This window comes from Bubalus kerabau, chromosome 9, assembly GCF_029407905.1.
Source record: "Bubalus kerabau isolate K-KA32 ecotype Philippines breed swamp buffalo chromosome 9, PCC_UOA_SB_1v2, whole genome shotgun sequence".
NCBI lineage: Eukaryota > Metazoa > Chordata > Mammalia > Artiodactyla > Bovidae > Bubalus > Bubalus kerabau.
In genome coordinates this window covers 55,833,774-55,855,825 of record NC_073632.1, presented here as the reverse complement: position 1 = coordinate 55,855,825, position 22,052 = coordinate 55,833,774, and the positions used below count along the sequence as shown (strand labels likewise).

Genomic DNA, 22,052 nt, shown 5'->3' with positions numbered 1-22,052 from the left:
GGTCAATGGAATTTCCCAGGCAAGAATACTTGAGCGGGTTGTCATTCACTTCTCCAGGAGATCTTCCTGACCCAGGATAGAACCCACGTCTTCCTCATCTCCTTCATTGGCAGGCAGATTCTTTACTTCTGAGCCACCTGGGGAGCCTATATACACTAAAGTTATGGTTGTAGTCTGAAAGGAGTAAACTTGAGAAAGTTAATTAGCAGTTATCTTTTGGTTGGTTTTCTCTCCATCTTTCCAAATTTCCTGCATATTGCACTATCATAGGAAACTCAAACTCGGATCAAAATTAACTATAGAAAATCAAGGTTATTTTTGCATATTACTTTAAATGTTTAAATTTCAGGCCTCTGCATCAGCCTTGGGTAGACAGTTCAGTGTGAACTGCTGCTGTGTCTCTAATTGTCATTTTCTCATCATCATCTTTTAGAGTATTCATAAAAATTTTCTACTGCAACTGTAAACCTAGGGTATCTCTCTACTAATTAACATATTGTGCACTAATATGTGTCTGTCAATGCAATTCAGTATTATTGAGTTTCTAATATTACTAGACACTGGCTTAAATTATTATGATCTTGCATATTAATGTAATTATTGGGTTAATGATCAAAATATCTCACTTGGTGATAAATTTACTTGAAATCACTCTTTGATTTCATATAAAGCAGGGCTAATACAAATTAAAATTTTTTTACCTGAAAGTACCCTACATTTTCCTATCAATCTCAAAGAGAATAGGTTGTGTTGAATAATGCTGTCTTAGGAAAGCATAGTGGTTATTTACCTGCAATTCCTTAAATTAGGTTTGTTGATTTTTTTTTAAAAAACTTAGGTTTCAAGTGTCAAATCCAAATCATATCCTGGTTTTATTTTCAGAATATCAACTTGAGAATAACCATAGTTTTTAAAAAATTGTTTGTTTGTTATATTGCTCATAACATGGTCATCTTTTGTCATTTATTTTGAGTGAAATAAAAGCAAATTAAATATTTTCATAGGTAGATCAAAACTGGGATTTTTCAAAGAAAAATCTTGTTTGTTCTACTTGTAGTACAACTACAGGAGAGGAACCTTTTATAAGTTAGAAGAAATAGTCAAGTTTCAAATGAGTAAAATTACCAAATTTTCTCAAATATTTTTAAAGTATTAATTTGACAGGTGTTTATATAATGGGGAAAGAACAGAACAGGGATCACAGAGCTTTGGCTCGTATTCAGTTTTAAGTGATAATCTGTTAACCTTCAACTGGCGAGTTTACCATCCCTAGTAGAAAAGTCATTTGAAAATGTGTGAAATGAGATGTACTGTTTGGCTGCATCCTAACACAGAGGACGAGTGGTACTAACTTCCCGTTCTTCTGTGTGAGGTAGTGCCTGGCCAGCAAAGAACTATCCCCCACAAAATGTGTCTTTAATAGCTTTCCTCTTGACTGGGACATTGGAACCCTTATTAATTTATTTTCTCTGGATCTCAGTGTATCTTAAAGGATACTTCCAGAGTTGAAATATTGCTCAGCAGTTATCTAGAAATAGTTAAACTGAAACAATTAATCTAGTAGAATCACAGATATCTTTGTGTTTTATACACGTGAAAACACATCAAACACATACACACACATGCATATTTTCACTTTTAACATCATCTTCTCTGTAATGAGATTTGATCAAAGGCAACTCCTTTTTGGAATCAATTCAAGAAGAATTAGTTTTGGAAGCAAGAAGGTGTCTTTTCATAAGATTATTTTCCAGAAGCCAATCTGTAAGTCAGATCCCAACGGAGAGGGAAATGGCAACCCCCTCCAGTGTTCTTGCCTGGAGAGTCTCGTGGACAGAGGAGCCTGGTGGGCTGCTGTCTGTGGGGTCGCACAGAGTCGGACACGACTGAAGTGACATAGCAGCAATAATGAAATTAAACTACATTTTTAGAATAGTGGTTTTAAAGCATCTTTTTTTCTTGAAGGAAACAACATATTTTTTTCAAATAAAGTAGCATACTCTCTAATGTAGAAAATGTGTGAAAGTTGAGCTCTTCAGTGTCCCATAGTTGCCACCTTCTCCACACCTTCCTCTCCAGAAACATAAGAGATGTCTCTATTAAACCCAAGGACTCCTTAGAATACTATGGAAAATATATTGCTGTGAAGTAGAAGTCACCAAACTCAGTGACTAGTCAGATAATAAGCAATTGAAGTCAATTGTGCCAGACCTAGATAATCAGCAGTGGTAGGTTTGAAATGAATTTGATACTTCCTATTATCCAATATTTTGTCCTTGAGGACTGCTTTTCTGCTGTATTCCAGATTAGACATTGTTACATTGTTAGAAGAAATTTTGTTAATTTATTATAATGAAACATTTATCTGAAAAGCCACCACCATCTTTAATATTTCGGGTCCAATAAAATGATAAAGTCCTAACTCCTTCCAGCAGTCTAGAGAAGTAATTCCACATCTCAGTCACATTCTGGCTTTTTGCATCCTCTTTGAATAAAATGTGAAATCTTTCATGAATTTTGGAGATTGATTGCCTTCTGATATATATGGACAGGTTTTTGATCTTATTCTGAAAACATAGATGTTAGCTACACTCAAAAACCAATCAATAAATGAGACTGATTTCCATTAGCCAATCTCTAGGACTATAATATGCATAATATTCTTATCCCTTAATAAAAGAAGCCAAAAGGTATCACTGGATGCCAAAAAATGTGAATGCAAAGTGATAGCCCAGGATGAACTTAAAAGAAAGTTCTTAGAATCAATGCAGAGAGCATCCATTGTAATAGAAGAGTGTGGAAGAAAGGGGGAAAAGAAAATGGTAATGAAACAGAATGGAAAATGAAAAGAAAGGCAGTGCTAAGGTGCACATATGTTAGTATCTTAATTTATATCAAAGTGTATGGTATATGTAGTATTTTTGCCTCCATTATATAATTACATCTTACACTTTCTGTCTAAAAATTGAAGAGATGTAATATAAACTCTATTGCATATTTTATACTAATGCTATTTTGAAACACGTGTTTCTCTTATAAGGTTCATGTCATATGCATTTTATGCTATGAGGAACTGCATATGAATATGAATTTATGCACTTTTATCTCAATGTCTGGATTTCATTTTTTTTTAATTTTATTTTATTTTTAAACTTTACATAATTGTATTAGTTTTGCCAAATATCAAACTGAATCCGCCACAGGTATACATGTGTTCCCCACCCTGAACCCTCCTCCCTCCTCCCTCCCCATACCATCCCTCTGGGTCGTCCCAGTGCACTAGCCCCAAGCATCCAGTATCCTGCATCGAACCTGGACTGGCAACTCGTTTCATACATGGTATTTTACATGTTTCAATGCCATTCTCCCAAATCTTCCCACCCTCACCCTCTCCCACAGAGTCCATAAGACTGTTCTATACATCAGTGTCTCTTTTGCTGTCTCGTACACAGAGTTATTGTTACCATCTTTCTAAATTCCATATATATGCGTTAGTATACTGTATTGGAATTAAATTGAACTAAACGTACTTCTGATATGATTTAAATGTCATTTGATTCTTTTTCAGAGCACTCATGAATAGGATCATTTTATTTTAGTGGGTTACAATTATGAATTCAAAAAATGAAAACTTTTTATTTCTCCAATTGACAAAGGAATACAGACCTCAGAATTTATAATAGAGATTTATATTTAAAATATAATTTTAATTTTACTTTCATTATATTTTACTGTTATGTGTGAGAATTACACCTCATACTCAAAATTATAAGAGTTACTTAACAGTTTGTGAACATGTATGGTTTGACTGGATACTTTACCTGAACAAACCACACATTAGTCAGTTTTCATATTTTCTGCATCGTTTGAACTTGACAGCTCTCTTTTGTCATCACACTAGCCTTGATAGTCATAAGGAGATATATGTCATAAGGAGTCATAAGTGTTTTAAATAATGTCCTGACGAAAATTTTTGAGGTTTATTTGCTTTCTCTATCAGACATGCTTGAGCATATATGCCTGTTTGTTCTCTCTTGTTTTGATTCATTGGTACTTCACTTCCCTGCCTGAGCTGGTGAGGCTGTGGAAGAGTACTATATCTAGACCTGAGTATGATATTATACCAGACTATTAGCAAAGAATCATGCTGTTACAATTCATGCATTAAACAAAGCCAGTGCTTATTGGTTGAATAAATGAATCTGTGAAAAAAAATCTGTTATGTATATGAAAACACGTAAAAGCCATTTTCAGTTCAAGAACGATAGTCTGCTTATCACTATATGAGAGGTATATTGTTACTCACTCTATACTAATTTTGGGAAGCCCTTTTATATAAGACATTGTGAAGACAGATGTCTACATTCAGAGTGGCTGTATATTAGGTTGACTGTTTATAATCATAGCAAATGGAATTCTAATGGTGAGGAAACAAAATAAAAACAGATAAGTGGTAATCCTTTATTAATGATTACTCCTCCAATAATTAATAATAATTCCTCCAAAATAATCACATAATTTGACTTCGTAATTTCTATTACATCTAAATTTTAAGCATAATGAAGATGGATCTTTAACAATTTTTAATAGTAAGTTTGGCTAGTATATAAATGTAATGAAAATGTAATTGCTTATTAAATTCCTATTAGGTATACTTAATATAAGACATACAGGATTAATTATATACTAAATCCTATTAATGAATTCATATTAAACACCACTAGCTTCCTATATTATAGTTATTAGAGATATATTCATTATTAGCACAATAAAATGTGAAAGTAAAAATATATAGTATATTTAACTGCATAAGTATATATTGATCAAATTATACTTATAGATTTACATTTTAATATATTCATTTTTCTAAGTCCTAATCAGTATAGATTTGTAATGTACATTATGTTGTCCATATATAGTCAGTGTAAATATTTTTTAATTTCTTGTTTTCTGTTTTCTACAGGCTTAATCTATTGCTTTATTCACATTCATTTCTATGAAATGGTAGCATTAATTCCTTTTTCTTCTTGGGCTTAAAATTCTCTGTACCCTGATTTATAGATGCCAGTCCATAAGTAGTTACCTTGGAAACTTATCTAAAGAACATATTCTCCTTATTCTTTGTTTTTATCAGATCATAAAACTGCCTTCTTTCTCCTTCATCTCCTTCAAATAACTAAGTGTTGTGGAAACTGATAATCTCAGAGATTATGCCAGTGTTAGGTCTATGTGTATGTGTGTATGTTTATGTTTTGTGGATAATTTATAAAACTTGAGCATAATGACACAGTATATATTAATGATATATTGCTTTACACTATTAATATTTGAAAGAGTTAATCATGTGACTAAAAATTGATGTTTGAGAAAATTTATCTTATGAGTATTCTAACATCTGAATCTATAGTACGTAGTATTTCACCAGTGAGATATATGCAATATTATAATAGTTTGTATTAGATGATATGTTTGCAGTTATTTTTAAGTCTAATCTGCACTATGAGAGATTGCAGATTGAGATTTAAGATTGCCAAAGAGATTGCAAAGTAATGCAATGACAAATAATTTAGGTCTTGGGGCTCTACTGTCAATCTGCATCCCAGTTCCACCACATAGTAGTTGTTTGACCTTGGACAAGTTACTTAATGCTCTGTAATGAGGCATAATAAAAGTACTCACCTTATAGTGTTATAGTCATAAGGGATTTGATTTAGGTCATACCTGAATGGTCTAGTGGTTTTCTCCACTTTCTTCAATTTCAGTCTGAATTTGGCAATAAGGACTTCATGATGTGAGCCATAGTCAGCTCCCGGTCTTGCTTTTGCTGATTGTATAGAGCTTCTCCATTCTTTGGCTGCAAGGAATATAATCAATCTGATTTCGGTGTTGACCATCTGGTGATGTCCATGTGTAGTCTTCTCTTGTGTTGTTGGAAGAGGGTATTTGCTTTGACCAGTGCGTTCTCTTGGCAGAACTCTATTAGCCTTTGCCCTGCTTCATTCTGTATTCCAAGGCCAAATTTGCCTGTTACTCTAGGTGTTTCTTGACTTCCTACTTTTGCATTCCAGTCCCCTATAATGAAAAGGACATTTTTTAGCTGTTAGTTCTAGAAGGTCTTGTAGGTCTTCATAGAACCATTCAACTTCAGCTTCTTCAGCATTACTGGTCAGGGCATAGACTTGGATTATCATGATATTGAATGGTTTGCCTTGGAAATGAACAGAGATCATTCTGTCGTTTTTGAGATTCCATCCAAGTACTGCATTTTGGACTCTATTGTTGACTGTGATGGCTACTCCATTTCTTCTAAGGGATTCCTGCCCACAGTAGTAGATATAATGGATGGAGGTTCATGACATTGTACAGGAGACAGGAATCAAGATGATCCCCAAGAAAAAGAAATGCAAAAAAGCAAAATAGCTCTCTGAGAAGGCCTTACAAATAGCTGTGAAAAGGGAAGCAGAAAGCAAAGGAGAAATGGGAAGAAATAATCATTTGAATGCAGAGTTCCAAAGAAGAGCAAAAAGAGATAAGAAAGCCTTCCTCAGTGAAAAAAGCAAAGAAATAGAAGAAAACAATAGAATGGGAAAGACTAGAGATCTCTTCAAGAAAATTAGAGATACCAAGGGAAAATTTCATGGAAAGATGGGCTCTATAAAGGATAGATACGGTAGGGACCTAACAGAAGAATAAGATATTAAGAAGAGGTGACAAGAATACACAGAAAAATTGTAGAAAAAGATCGTCATGAAACAAATAATCACGATGGTGTGATCACTGACCTAGAGCCAGACATCATGGAATGTGAAGTCAAGTGGCCTTAGGAACCATCACTACAAACAAAGCTAGTAGAGGTGATGGAATTCCAGTTGAGCTATTTCAAATCCTGAAAGATGATGCTGTTAAAGCGCTGCACTCAATATGCTAGCCAATTTGGAAAACTCAGCAGTGGCCACAGGACCGGAAAAGGTCAGTTTTCATTCCAATCCCAAAGAAAGTTAGTGCCAAAGAATGCTCAAACTACCACACAGTTGCATTCATCTCACACGCTATTTAAGTAATGCTCAAAATTCTCCAAGCCAGGCTTCAGCAATACGTGAACTGTGAAGTTCCCGATGTTCAAGCTGGTTTTAGAACAAGCAGAGGAACCAGAGATCAAATTGCCAACATCTGCTGGATCATTGGAAAAGCAAGAGAGTTCCAGAAAAACATCTATTTCTGCTTTATTGACTATGCCAAAGCCTTTGACTATGTGGATCACAATAAACTGGAAAATTCTGAAAAAGATGGGAATACCAGACCACCTGACCTGCCTTTTGAGAAACCTATATGCAGATCAGGAAGCAACAATTAGAACTGGACATGGAACAACAGGCTGGTTCCAAATAGGAAAAGGAGTACATCAAGACTGTATATTGTCACCCTGCTTATTTAACTTATATGCAGAGTACATCATGAGAATTGCTGGGCTGGAGGAAGCACAAGCTGGAATCAAGATTAATGGGAGAAATATCAATAACCTCAGATATGCAGATGACACCACCCTTATGGCAGAAAGCAAAGAAGAACTAAAGAGCCTCTTGATGAAAATGAAAGAGGAGAGAGAAAAAGTTGGCTTAAATCTCAACATTCAGAAAACTAAGATCATGGCATGCAGTCCCATCACTTCACGGCAAATAGATGGGGAAACAGTGAAAACAGTGTCAGACTTTATTTTTTTGGGCTCCAAAATCACTGCAGATGGTGATTGCAGCCATGAAATTAAAAGACGCTTACTCCTTGGAAGGAAAGTTATGACCAATCTAGAGAGCATATTGTAAAGCAGAGACATTACTTTGTCAACAAAGGTCTGTCTAGTCAAGGCTATTGTTTTTCCAGTGGTCATGTATGGATGTGAGAGTTGGACTGTGACGAAAGCTGAGGGTCGAAGAATTGATGCTTTTGAACTGTGGTATTGGAGAAGACTCTCGAGAGTCCCTTGGACTGCAAGGAGATCCAACCAGTCCATACTAAAGGAGACCAGTCCTGAGTGTTCATTGGAAGGACTGATGTTGAAGCTGAAACTCCAGTACTTTGGCCACCTGATACGAAGTGCTGACTCATTTGAAAAGACCCTGCTGCTGGGAAATACTGAGGGCAGGAGGAGAAGTGGACGACAGAGGATGAGATGGTTGGATGGCATCACCGACTCGATGGGCATGGGTTTGGGTGGACTCCAGGAGTTGGTGATGGACAGGGAGGCCTGATGTGCTGTGGTACATGGGGTCACAAAGAGTCAGACACGACTGAGCAACTGAACTGAACATAGTCTTATAGGACTTCCCAGGTGGTACAGTGGTAAAAATTCTTCCTGTAAATGTAGGAGACACAGTTTCAATCCCTGGGTCAGAAAGATCCCCTGGAATAGGAAATGGCAACCCAATTCTAGCATTCTTGCCTGGAAAATCCCATGGACAGAGGAGCCTGGTGGGCTATTGTCCATAGGGCTGCAAAAAGTCACAATGGAACATGCACATGCATAGGGTTATAATGAGTTAATTCTTGTAAGCACCTAGAATATATAGCTGATACATGTTACTTTGTTGCTGTTTAGTCACTAAGTAGTGTCCAACTCATTTGCGCCCCCATGGGCCATAGCCTGCCAGGCTCCTCTTTTCATGAGATTTCCCAGGCAAGAATATTGGAGCGGCCATTACCTTTTCCAGAGGATCTTCCTGACCAAGGGACCAAACCCACATCTCCTGCATTGGCGGGCAGATTCTTTACCACTGAGCCACCTAGCAACCCCAAATCACATTACAGATGCAACCAACTGACTTGAAAAGAATGAATCTTAAACCTCAGTTAAAACCTATGCTAATACGTCGCTGATGATCTGAAGAGAAACTTAATTTACATCCTAAACTGATAATCTGCATGTTAAATATCAATAAAATCAGATACTGAACTGAATAAATACCATGCATTTTTTACTCCCAATTTTGAAATCAAAGTACATTGACTTTTTATGTTTTTATAAAAGAACCTTAAGGAGCTTGTTAATTATTTTTGGATGTCCTTGCAAACAGTCCCCCTCTGTTGCACACCTCACACCTCAAAGTTTTTTCTACATGAATACTTCACAGTGGTTTTGATGTTTTCAGATTCTTGCTTTATCAAAGACATTTATTAATTGAGTCTTTGAGTGCCTTATGTATGTTATGGATTAAGAACATCCGATTTTTTAGCTCCTCATATCACTTAGGGCATTTTTATTTCATATCGCTTCTAGTCAATTCATTTGGGAGAAGAACACAAGTGAATTCTGAGTTAGGAAAATCAGTTAGCTAATAAATTTTGGATTAGCAATGGCTTTGTTCAAATAAGAAAATTAAATTATCTTAAGTAAGTAACATTTTATTTCGTAAGAACTCACAGGCCTTTGTTTATCAGTGATCCTACCTGGAAAAAAATTGTTTCACCTGAACCTCAGTTTCCTCAATACATCATGGAGCTTAAGAAATTCTACCTTGCAGGATTCTTTATACCTGGGAGTTAAAAAACACTTAATAGAGGGTCAAGCTGCTCATTGATACACAATAAATTTCAGAGTCATTATTTCCTTAGTGGGAGCCATGATTTTTTTAAAAGTACGTTTGTTATTTTGGATTATTAGATTGTAGAAACAGACATTCACTAAAAATATGATTACAACAGACAGGGAATTTAATTCATGACTCCTCTTGAGTTATTAGAGGAAATATGAGATAGGTTCAAAGAAATAAGGCATCTTCCAGGAACATTCTCCTAAATATATAGATATTTATCCTACTCTGTGTTTCTTCTTTGTAACAGGAAACTATTACCTTTTTTCATTAATTTAATTAATTATTAATACAATTAATTAATAATACATTAATTAATCACAATATTTTTAGTTGTAAGGAGTCACCAACATGTGAATTGCCTCTTATTTGTAAGAATGATTTATTTCTGCCACACTGGTAATACTACCTAATGAGTATGTGGCACTAGTGTTAAAGAACTTGCCTGCCAGTGCAGGAGACATAGAGATGTGGGATTGATCCCTGGGTTAGGAAGATCCCCTGGAGGAGGGCATGGCAACCCCCTCCAGTATTTTTGTCTGGAGAATCTCATGGGCAGAGGAGCCTGGCAGCTACAGTCCATGGGGTCACAAAGAATCAGACACGACTGAAGTAACTTAATATGCATTCACTCGATACTGAATATATATAATGATAGGCCCTTTTCATGATATTATTTCATATAATTATTACAATCAGGCTCTGATCTTGATGCTCTTATTTTCCGCATATAAAAGTAAGGAATTTAAAATCTATAAAATTTAAGAAATTGATGAAAATGCAGATATAAATTGTCGGAACTAAGATTTGAGCTGAGACCATCAGTTCAAACTACTATATGCTATAATTGTTCATTTTCTAACTCAAATTTCCACTTAATATTTCATTTCTCTGAAAATAATCAATGGGTTTGATCATTTGTAACTCTAACAAATGATATTAAACACATTCTAAAGTCTGAATACCTCTGACAGGAAATGGAAGATTTGTATATGCAGACTTAGAAAATGATATGAATGTAAGCATCCCGTTTCAGATGGCTTTATGAAGAGAAATTGCTTCAAAAGTCTTATTCTAATTTGAGTAAATAACAGCTAAAGATGGGATTTTTAAGTCTACTCCAAATTTTCAATAAAATCTTAGTATATTATTCGTGAAATAATATTATTTTCTTCAGGCCCAAGTGAAGTAAGTGACTATTGAAAAATGATCATCATGTAGGGATACATGTTTCATTGAAATTAATTTCTTAATTCTTTTCTAGATCTATCTAGTTTAGGGAATAAATTATAAAATGGAAGGTTTTTAAATACAGTGTTCACTCATTTCAATGGTAAATATGCACACAAATGCCCTATGGTGAGTAAATAATAAATTAAATAAAATGAGGTAGCTCTACATTCAATAAAATGTTTCACTGAAGCTCCTGCAGGTGTGAGATGCATATGCTAAAGTGTAAACCACCATTCTAAAAACTGCTTTTGTTGATACATGCTAGAATAATATTGCCAAAAATAAGAATTTTGACTGCATTCTTCCTCTCTGTGGAGTCCCACTCTAGCCATTGGTGATAATGAATCTCAGTAGTCAATGTTTGTTGTTGTTTTTTTTGGTGTGGACCCTTCTTAAAATCTTTATTGAATTTGTTACAATATTGCTTCTGTTCTGTTTAGTTTCTTTTTGGCCATGAAGCATGTGGGATCTTAGCTCCTGACCAGGGATCAAACCCACACCCCTTGCACTGGAAGGCAAAGTTTTAACCACTGGACTGCCAGAGAAGTCCTTCAAAAGTCAAAGTCTAAGTGAAGTTGACTCTTTGCGACCCCATGGACACCAGGCTCCTCCGTCCATGGGATTTTCTAGGCAAGAGTACTGGAGTGGGTTGCCATTTCCTTCTCCAGGGAACTTCCCAACCCAGGGATCGAACTCAGGTCTCCCACATTGTAGACAAATGCTTTACCATTTGAGCCACCAGGGAAGTCAGAGAAGTCCTTAGTCAATGATTATTAATAGGACTCTTTACTGAGTATTTCCCATGTGCCAGGCACCATGCAGAATGCCTAATGCATAATATATATTCCTTAGTTCTTCATTCTCATTTCATAGATGATGGAACTAAAGCTTGGAGAAATTTAGTAATTCACCCAACGACAAGCAAACAGTTCGAAGCTAGGGCATCTGACTCCAAAGCCCCAAATCTTATTTACTGTGGTTTCCTAAAGCTTGCTACTCATTGCTTTTTTTATTTTATAAAGAATAAAAATAAATAAAAAATATGAATCACTTCATGACAATGTTAGAGGACTTTGATATATAGCTGCTTTTGAGCCCAGATTTCTATATTAGTGAACTAAAATACAATACTCAAAAGGATAATATATTTATTTTATCTACTTAATGGACCAATGGAAAATTAAAGGAAATTCAGAAATATACAGCAGATGTCATTGTAATTATTCATGGTGTTCTATTTAATGTCAAATCAATTCTCTGAGAAATAGAAATCTAAAAAATGTTTTATATTCATAATTATACTTTGGCAGTTGGATTAGTGATAATAAAAATAAATTCTGTATGTCTGATTTTGTCATTATTGCTAGAAGTAATAGACAAGGCTCTGTAAACATGGTTTATAACTGACCTTAAAACCTCTATGTTCTCATATTTCTTTAATAATTGTATCAATTTGCACTTACAGAATAAGCAGTATCAAGTTATATATCATGTATCAGAGAGTCAAACTAGTTTACTCAATATTGTAATCTAATTTCTGGGAGTATTTATGCACATGATAAACACCAATTATATAACTGAAGAAAAAGAGGATACATATATATACAAACATATAATTTTACATTTATTAATAGAAATTATACTGCTTTTGAATTTGTAGAAATGGTAGGAAAATTTTTGCATTGAAGTCATTTAGCATTGTATTACTGTATATAAGATTCATACATTTGAAGTAACTGAAAATTTATTTTTGAACAGATGTCCATGTAATCAATAATGTTATTTTTTATGTTAACTAAGAAATTAGGAGTCGATTTTTAGAAAAATAAGTAGATGCAAAGGAGTAGTAGATCAGGCAGTTTCAGAAATCAGCCATAAACAGCTTTTCCACAGAGATTCATGATGTTGTTCCCAAGGAAAGACAGTTACATGACCTCAGATTAGTCTCTTCCTTATTATTTGATTTTTTTTGATAAATAGATTGTGCTATGTTCTCAAAGTAAAAAGGATGATACATTCTAATATTACTGGAGCATTTGAAATGGCATAGATAAAAGCCTATTTAGCGGGGCATAAGATCACCATAAGCCTCTTGTCAATTTCCAAAGAATTCATACATAGCAGAAAGGACTCAAAGAAAAATAGCAAAAAGGAACGATAATGAGCCCGTCAAAGCAAATGCTTAATGCATCTCCACTTCAGCATTAATCATACTGTATGTGGGTGAGGGTCAAAGCGGCTGAGGTCAATAGAGAGGATTCTGGTAAAGGCAAAAAGAAAAACCAAGCTAGTGATTTCAGGCAGATTGAAATTTTAAAACTGAAACATAAAAGGTCACAAAATCAGATTCAGTTTGCAGAAGCACAGTGGGCAAGTTTTAATGACTTCTCAGCAGAGCCTTTTAAGAGAAGTACTCCAGTTTGAACTGTCCAGACAAACTAGACTTTTTTATCAACAGGAAAATAAATGGAATATTCTAAAGATTAAATGAAATTATATAAGTTGTTTTATGGAGGGCATTTGGCTACTTTGAATGATTATAGTTTCTTTTTTGTAAAAAGGGTTTAAAATATGTGCAAGTTTTATTTAGTACAGGTAATTTAGATATCATTTCATATTATAAATATGCAATATGTAGATATGTGTACATATATATTTTTAGAGATATGATACTTTCTGTAATTAAATTGAGTACATATTATATTTATAAGACTTTAAAAATATTTCTGTAAATAGTATCCTCAGAGGTCTCTAACTTCCTTTTTGACAAATTCTGAGAGAGAAGCAAATAAGTTCTTTCCCTAACCGTATTGACTCCATCCGGCAATCCACACCACATTTGAAAACAAGGAGGACAAGAAAAAAGAAGAGGAGGATGAGGGAGACAGGAACAGAAACACACATTTTGCTGTTTATGATACAAATAGTTCTTTGTTAATTCTCTTGCTGAGGCATTTTCAATTTTATCTCAGGATTTCTTTTCAAATATATTTACTATTGTTTAATTCAATTATTTATTCAAAGCTTATTTGATAAGGTACATTTCAAGGATTATAAAATATATATGGTCTGTGCTTCATAGCTGTATAATTAAAGGTAGCTTTAATAAGTGTAGCATAAATTCAGGCATTTTCTGGAATCTAGAATAAAATAGTAACCATGTAAGTAGCTACTTAAACCTTAATAGATAGCTCTGTACTGAAATTACTTCAATTCCTGACGCTTTTCCTTTAGAAATACCAACATATTTATTTATCTATAGGTAGTTTTCCTTGAAAATAAATGTAATTGAATATATTGATACTGGCATATGTCTGAATCATATTAGAAATAATATATAAATATGTATATATATAAATATATATATATATATATATATATATAAAATCTTATTCTACTAAGCTAATGCTCCATTCTCTATATTCACATTGCCACTAATTATTTCACTTAACCCACCTGGATTATTGTGGTCCCAATTGGACTTTCTGCCCATAATCATTCCCAACCTGTCAGTGATCTCAGGTACAACACCCACTTTTTGAGCTTCCCACATGCTAGGACACTTAGTAACATTTCTACCCTCAATTATTTGCTTTTGTATTTTTAACTTATAATCGCAGGATAATTGCTTTATAATTTGAATTGGTTCCTGCTGTTCAAAGTGAATCAGCCCTAAGTATATTCTCTTGTTCCAGAATTACAGAAAATCATGATAAATTTTTAATTTAATTTTTAAATTCACTTTTGGTTTTTTGGAAGATAGAAAGCAATCAATGTATATTAAATCTTCACAGTACTCTTGAAAGTACACAGCAGGAAAACAATTTAAATTTATAGAGGGGAAATTTTGCCATAAACATATTTGCCTAAGATTCCTACTCTAGTAGATGATGAACTAGCAATGAAATCCAGGACTCTTGGTCAAAAATTCTTTATCTTTTTTCATTACAGTTAGGATGAAAATATACCCCAATTTCTCCAAGGAAGTCTTACCTAATATCTAATGTCTTAAATCAATCATTAATTGTGCCTTCTTTCACTCTTAATAGGTCAATAAATCATAAGGTTATCATAACTATTGCTCAGTGAGAAATAAGAAAAAAATCAGAAATAGATTAGACTATACCAAAGTTATTTTGCTGTCAATGTTGATCAGATATTAGATTATGACCATTAATGATATAATACTCTATTTTAAATGACATAAAGGGTAGAAAACATATAAATATTTTAACTACTTTGAGATAGACTATTATTGTTTTATCTATTATTTAAACACTACTGAATTATCTATGACAAACTCTGAAAAAAGTGAAAGTTTTAGTCCCTCAGTCATGTCCAACTCTTTGTGACACCATCGACATGTGTAGCCTGCAACTCTCCTCTGTCCATGAAATTCTCCAGGCAAGAATATTGAAGTGGATTCCCGTTTCCTTCACTCGTGAATCTTCCTGACCCAGAGATCCAACTGGGGTCTCCTGTATTGTAGGCGGACTCTACCTCTGAGCCATCAGTGGCTCTAAATGTTGTCTAAACAATATTAAGACGTTTCAACATGTGAAAATAGACCCATGATAGATCCAAACCAATCAAGTTTGATATACCAGCCAGCAGACAAAATGGGGAAATTTAGTTACATGCTGTGTAACAGCTGAATCAGATTGAGTGAAATCAGAGAGATTCTGATTAAACAGAATTTCAATTAAGTTCAGTGCAGTCGCTCAGTCGTGTCCAACTCTTTGTGACCCCATGGCCTGCAGCACGCCAGGCCTCCCTGTCCATCACCAACTCCCAGAGTTTACCCAAACTCATGTCTATTGTGTCAGTGATGCTATCCAACCATCTAATCCTCTGTCGTCTCTTCCTCCCGCCTTCAATCTTTCCCAGGATCAGGGTCTTTTTCAATGAGTCAGTTCTTCACATCAAGTGGCTGAAGTATTGGATTTTCAGCTTCAACATCAGTCCTTTCCAATGAACGCTCAGGACTGATCTCCTTTAGGATGGACTGGTTGGATCTCCTTGCACTCCAAGGAACTCGCAAGAGCCTTCTCCAACACTGTAGTTCAAAAGCATCAATTCTTCGGTGCTCAGCTTTCTTTATAGTCCAACTCTCACATCCATACATGACTACTGGAAAAACCATAGCCTTGACTAGATGGACCTTTGTTGGCAAAGTAATGTCTCTGCTTTTTAATATGCTGTCTAGGTTGGTCATAATTTTCCTTCCAAGGAGTAAGGAAGCCTTTTTATTCCATGGCTGTAGTCACCATTTGCAGTGATTTTAGAGCCCCCCCAAAATAAAGTCAGCCACTGTTTCCACTGTTTCCCCATCTATTTGCCATGAAGTGATGGGACCGGATGCCATAGCTTAGTATTCTGAATATTGAACTTTAAGCCAACTTTTCCAGTCTCCTTTCACTTTCATCAAGAGGCTAAAGGATCATTAGTCTGTGTTCCCTACATAAATTAATAATTGACTACTAAGCTAACATTTTTCTAATTTTCATTGATCTTATAACTTTAAAACTGGTGGTATGAAAACTGGGTGTTTTTTGATAGATGCTTATTTTGTTTTTGTTTTTGTTTTAATTAATTAATTTTTTAAATTTTATTTTATTTTTAAACCTCAAACACTGTATTAGTTTTGCCAAACATCAAAACGAATCCGCCACAGGTATACATGTGCTCCCCATCCTGAACCCTCCTCCCTCCTCCCTCCCCACACCATCCCTCTAGGTTGTCCCAGTGCACCAGCCCCAAGCATCCAGTATCGTGCATCGAACCTGGACTGGCAACTCGTTTCATACATGATATTACATGTTTCAATGCCATTCTCCCAAATCTTCCCACCCTCTCCCTCTCCAACAGAGTCCATAAGACTGCTCTATACATCAGTGTCTCTTGTGCTGTCTTGTACACAGGGTTATTGTTACCATCTTTCTAAATTCCATATATATGCATTAGTATACTGTATTGGTGTTTTTCTTTCTGGCTTACTTCACTCTGTATAATAGGCTCCAGTTTCATCCACCTCATTAGAACTGATTCAAATGTGTTCTTTTTAATGGCTGAGTAGTACTCCATTGTGTATATGTACCACCGCTTTCTTATCCATTCATCTGCTGATGGACATCTAGGTTGCTTCCATATCCTGGCTATTATAAACAGTGCTGAGATGAACATTGGGGTACACATGTCTCTTTCCCTTCTAGTTTCCTCAGTGTGTATGCCCAGCAGTGGGATTGCTGGATCATAAGGCAGTTCTATTTCCAGTTGTTGTGTTTTTTTTTTTAATTTTATTTTATTTTTAAACTTTACATAATTGTATTAGTTTTGCCAAATATCAAAATGAATCCACCACAGGTATACATGTGTTCCCCATCCTGAACCCCCCTCCCTCCTCCCTCCCCATTCCATCCCTCTGGGTTGTCCCAGTGCACCAGCCCCAAGCATCCAGTATAGTGCATCGAACCTGGACTGGCAGCTCGTTTCATACATGATATTTTACATGTTTCAATGCCATTCTCCCAAATCTTCCCACCCTCTCCCTCTCCCACAGAGTCCATAAGACTGTTCTATACATCAGTGTCTCTTGTGCTGTCTTGTACACAGGGTTATTGTTACCATCTTTCTAAATTCCATATATATGCATTAGTATACTGTATTGGTGTTTTTCTTTCTGGCTTACTTCACTCTGTATAATAGGCTCCAGTTTCATCCACCTCATTAGAACTGATTCAAATGTGTTCTTTTTAATGGCTGAGTAGTACTCCATTGTGTATATGTAGAACCGCTTTCTTATCCATTCATCTGCTGATGGACATCTAGGTTGCTTCCATATCCTGGCTATTATAAACAGTGCTGAGATGAACATTGGGGTACACATGTCTCTTTCCCTTCTAGTTTCCTCAGTGTGTATGCCCAGCAGTGGGATTGCTGGATCATAAGGCAGTTCTATTTCCAGTTGTTGTGTTTTTTTTTTTAATTTTATTTTATTTTTAAACTTTACATAATTGTATTAGTTTTGCCAAATATCAAAATGAATCCATCACAGGTATACATGTGTTCCCCATCCTGAACCCCCCTCCCTCCTCCCTCCCCATTCCATCCCTCTGGGTTGTCCCAGTGCACCAGCCCCAAGCATCCAGTATCGTGCATCGAACCTGGACTGGCAGCTCGTTTCATACATGATATTTTACATGTTTCAATGCCATTCTCCCAAATCTTCCCACCCTCTCCCTCTCCCACAGAGTCCATAAGACTGTTCTATACATCAGTGTCTCTTGTGCTGTCTCGTACACAGGGTTATTGTTACCATCTTTCTAAATTCCATATATGCATTAGTATACTGTATTGGTGTTTTTCTTTCTGGCTTACTTCACTCTGTATAATAGGCTCCAGTTTCATCCACCTCATTAGAACTGATTCAAATGTATTCTTTTTAATGGCTGAGTAATACTCCATTGTGTATATGTACCACCGCTTTCTTATCCATTCATCTGCTGATGGACATCTAGGTTGCTTCCATGTCCTGGCTATTATAAACAGTGCTGCGATGAACATTGGGGTACACGTGTCTCTTTCCCTTCTGGTTTCCTCAGTGTGTATGCCCAGCAGTGGGATTGCTGGATCATAAGGCAGTTCTATTTCCAGTTTTTTAAGGAATCTCCACACTGTTCTCCATAGTGGCTGTACTAGTTTGCATTCCCACCAACAGTGTAAGAGGGTTCCCTTTTCTCCACACCCTCTCCAGCATTTATTACTTGTAGACTTTTGGATCACAGCCATTCTGACTGGTGTGATATGGTACCTCGTAGTGGTTTTGATTTGCATTTCTCTGATAATGAGTGATGTTGAGCATCTTTTCATGTGTTTGTTATCCATCTGTATGTCTTCTTTGGAGAAATGTCTATTTAGTTCTTTGGCCCATTTTTTGATTGGGTCATTTATTTTTCTGGAGTTGAGCTGTAGGAGTTCCTTGTATATTTTTGAGATTAGTTGTTTCTCAGTTGCTTCATTTGCTATTATCTTCTCCCATTCTGAAGGCTGCCTTTTCACCTTGCTAATAGTTTCCTTTGATGTGCAGAAGCTTTTAAGGTTAATTAGGTCCCATTTGTTTATTTTTGCTTTTATTTCCAATATTCTGGGAGGTGGGTCATAGAGGATCCTGCTGTGATGTATGTCAGAGAGTGTTTTGCCTATGTTCTCCTCTAGGAGTTTTATAGTTTCTGGTCTTACGTTTAGATCTTTAATCCATTTTGAGTTTATTTTTGTGTATGGTGTTAGAAAGTGTTCTAGTTTCATTCTTTTACAAGTGGTTGACCAGATTTCCCAGCACCACTTGTTAAAGAGATTGTCTTTAATCCATTGTATATTCTTGCCTCCTTTGTCAAAGATAAGGTGTCCATATGTGCGTGGATTTATCTGTGGGCTTTCTATTTTGTTCCATTGATCTATATTTCTGTCTTTGTGCCAGTACCATACTTCCAGTTTTTTAAGGAATCTCCACACTGTTCTCCATAGTGGCTGTACTAGTTTGCATTCCCACCAACAGTGTAAGAGGGTTCCCTTTTCTCCACACCCTCTCCAGCATTAATTGCTTGTAGACTTTTGGATCGCAGCCATTCTGACTGGTGTGAAATGGTACCTCATAGTGGTTTTGATTTGCATTTCTCTGATAATGAGTGATGTTGAGCATCTTTTCATGTGTTTGTTAGCCATCTGTATGTCTTCTTTGGAGAAATGTCTATTTAGTTCTTTGGCCCATTTTTTGATTGGGTCATTTATTTTTCTGGAGTTGAGCTGTAGGAGTTGCTTATATATTTTTGAGATTAGTTGTTTCTCAGTTGCTTCATTTGCTATTATCTTCTCCCATTCTGAAGGCTGCCTTTTCACCTTGCTAATAGTTTCCTTTGATGTGCAGAAGCTTTTAAGGTTAATTAGGTCCCATTTGTTTATTTTTGCTTTTATTTCCAATATGCTGGGAGGTGGGTCATAGAGGATCCTGCTGTTATGTATGTCGGAGAATGTTTTGCCTATGTTCTCCTCTAGGAGTTTTATACTTTCTCGTCTTACGTTTAGGTCTTTAATCCATTTTTATTTCTCTTCAGAAATGAACTCTTGACATTAATGATCTTGGCTCTTTTGTCCAGTTTCAAAGATCTTTTTGGTTTAGAAAGTTATAATTATTGTTACTATTTTATAGAAAATAGTGGACTGTTTTAATGCTGCTCAGCATCCTTTCAAAATAAGTCATTTAGAAACCAATTTCCAAATGTTGAACAATTTGACAGAAGTTGATGTTTGTTCAAATTTATACAAGCCCAGTGTATGTGTGTAAGATATATGTGAGATGTGAAAGGACTATGTGTGTGGGTGCGTGTGTGTTTGTGGGGGGTGTGTGTGTGTGGGTGTGTGTGTGTAAAGGATACACAATCCTTCCAAAGAACTTAGAGAAAATTGCTCCTGAAAATCCTATAATGGAAAGCACAGGGCAAGAATAACGAATCTATGGATGTGCCGGTTCACGAAATTATTTAAATATTTGTTTTAAAACAAGACATTAACATAACTATTATCCCAGTTATTTTGGCTTAAAATTTATACACCCATTTAGATAAGTTCATAGTATGTTTTATATAATATACATAATATGTTATTAATACAAGAAGATATTTTAAGAAGAATATAAGAACTATAGTGTCCATGTATCATCACTGAATTAGACTAAAGAAAAATCCATAGTAAGCTATTTGAACAAAATTTTTTCAGCTTTGTTTCCTTCAACTGTTATTGGAAATTCTGCTATAATACCATAATACTCCTTGATTAATTGAGTTCTTGAGTTTTCTCACTGTACTGAAGTCCACTTCTAAAATCTTATATAATCCTGTCAGTGAGAAGTTTGGCAAAAATTATTTTTTAAATCAAAACTGATTTAATCTTATTCTCTGATATTACATTAGATTTTCTGTCAGAAGAGGCCATTATAGTTGAAAGGAAAACTTGATAACAAAGTGAATAAGGCAAGATGTTTCAAATGGTGGAAAATAATCTTTTACAACTACTACAATCAGGTTTATTTCTTTTCCATTATATTTGATAAGCATGGTCCAGTTGTTCAGTTTTTGTATATAGCCAAAAGATGTTTAAAAATTCGGTTTCTACTGAAATCTTTCAGCAGGACAATCTTCATATTTGCACAAAGGTACTTTCATTTGCTTGAGATGTTAACTTGACAGTGCTATTTTTCATAATTTCCAATATAAAATGGAGCCTCATCAGTGACAAGAAAGAGGTGATTAATGCTGAAGATTAGACATTGTAATTTGCATCTGCTTATGCTCTCATCAGAATGTCCTTGCTTCAGAAAGCAGACACAGAGCGATAGACTTCTTTAGCTGGCCTTGTGGTTTGTTTTGTTGCTTGGATACGCTCGCCTGCAGACCTGTACTGCTTACACTTACTCAGCAAGATTTGTTGCATTGAATCACTACTTACAAACCCAGTTTCCTCCACCACTGGGCTATTTTGATGAGTGTTGCCAGTGGTAGAATTTCCCAATCTTCCAAATACCTTGAATTACTTTAAACCCTGGATTTAACTCTGTTAAAAACATTACTTTCAGACATATTTGTTTGTTCATATTTGAACTCCTTTTAAAAATACCTGGCTTGGAGAGTTTTGAGCATTAGTTTGCTAGCGTGTGAGATGAGTGCAACTGTGCCGTAGTTTGAGCATTCTTTGACATTGCCTTTCTTAGGGATTGGAATGAAAACTGACCTTTTCCAGTCCTGTGGCCACTGCTGAGTAATCCAGATTTGCTGGCATACTGAGCACAGCACTTTCACAGCATCGTTGTTTAGGATTTGAAATAGCTCAACTGGAATTCCATCACCTCCACTAGTTTTGTTCATAGAGATATTTCCTAAGGCCCACTTGACTTCACATTACAGGTGTCTGGCTTTAGGTGAGTGATCACACCATTGTGTGATTTTCTGGGTTGTGAAGATGTGCTTTTGTACAGTTCTTCTGTGTATTCTTGCCACCTCTTCTTAATATCTTCTGCTTCTGCTTCAATTGCACTCATCTCACACACTAGTAAAGAAATGCTCTAAATTCTCCAAGCCAGGCTTCAATAATACGTGAATGATGAACTTCCAGATGTTCAAGCTGGATTTAGAAAAGGCAGAGGAACCAGAGATCAAATTGCCAACATCCGCTGGATCATAGAAA

At 35.5% G+C, this 22,052-nt stretch overlaps 1 protein-coding gene across 11 annotated transcripts in view; it reads left to right on the top strand.

Moving 5' to 3' along the window:
• GRIK2 (glutamate ionotropic receptor kainate type subunit 2) overlaps positions 1-22,052 on the top strand; it is a 753,908-nt gene that overhangs the window by 658,899 nt on the left and 72,957 nt on the right. The gene's annotated exons all lie outside the window — the stretch shown is intronic.